Source organism: Wasmannia auropunctata, unplaced genomic scaffold (genome assembly GCF_000956235.1).
Source record: "Wasmannia auropunctata unplaced genomic scaffold, wasmannia.A_1.0 LD336085.1, whole genome shotgun sequence".
In the NCBI taxonomy this organism is placed as follows: Eukaryota; Metazoa; Arthropoda; class Insecta; order Hymenoptera; family Formicidae; genus Wasmannia; species Wasmannia auropunctata.
This window is the reverse complement of record NW_012026805.1, coordinates 3,118,574-3,119,590: the sequence shown is the minus strand read 5'-3', so window position 1 is coordinate 3,119,590 and position 1,017 is coordinate 3,118,574. Positions and strand designations below refer to the sequence as shown.

At 40.4% G+C, this 1,017-nt stretch overlaps 1 pseudogene; it reads left to right on the top strand.

Annotated features, from left to right (window-relative positions):
- Nucleotides 1-590: 590 nt before the first annotated feature.
- Nucleotides 591-1,017, top strand: part of LOC105448549 — a 2,058-nt pseudogene continuing 1,631 nt past the window's right edge.

The window sequence follows — 1,017 nt, the reverse complement described above, 5'->3', positions numbered from 1 at the left end:
AGTCCTAAATTATCAGAGAAGTGCGACCGGCTTATGGCAGTATCGCAAAAATATTAGAAAATACTAAAAATGGCGTCGAATGGCCAATCATAAAATTGATTTATTCGGCAGGCATCTATAATACCGATAAATCAATCTTATGATTGGCCATTTGCGAGTCCAATCAGGACTCGTGACATCGGTCGCGCTTGGGTGCGTTTGGATTCCACACCCGTGTATGTTGTATATACACACGGGGACATTAATGCCTAGCATCTGAAGTTGCATGCGTATCTAGAGAGACCAATAAGAAGCACGCTTTCCGGTCCAACGCGTGCTTCTCATTGGTCTCTCTAGATATGCATGCAACTTCAAATGTCTAGGCATTAATGACCCCGTCTGTATGTACATACATACTCCCCGGCACCCAAAGTCGTTCGGATTCCCTCCGAGTTCCCACTCCCCACCAATGTTACTAGACGGTGCGTTCGGATTCCCAGGGTGCCACACGGTATGCATTCGGATTCGGGTGCGGTGTGCATTCGGATGCTGTAATTATTCAATTTTTTACGGTTTACGATTTACTATTCTTCTTTATAGGTCCATCTACAATGAGAATAGTAAATCGTAAGTCGTAAGAAATTGACCAATTACAGTCAAATATGAGAAGAATAATCGACTGTAATTGGTCAATTTCTTACGGCTTAAGGTACGTTCCCATTAAACGCGTCACGCACAGTATAACCAGTAGGTCCACTCAGCGAAAAACTGAGTCTTCGCGCAGGTATCGCCGCGCAACTTTTGTTTTGGGTTGGATCCAATGAAATGCAAAACGATAGGAACGTACAATACATATGTGCAGACAATTTATAAGCAATTACATCAGAAATTTTCTTTAGTGATCACTCCTACGAATAATTGTTACTAATAAAACGTTTTATTTGATTGAATTTATTGATTATTACACATTGAATTTATTGATTTACTGTATCGAATCCATATTACTAATCTGTTTTATCACTTGTGAGGCACTTTTCT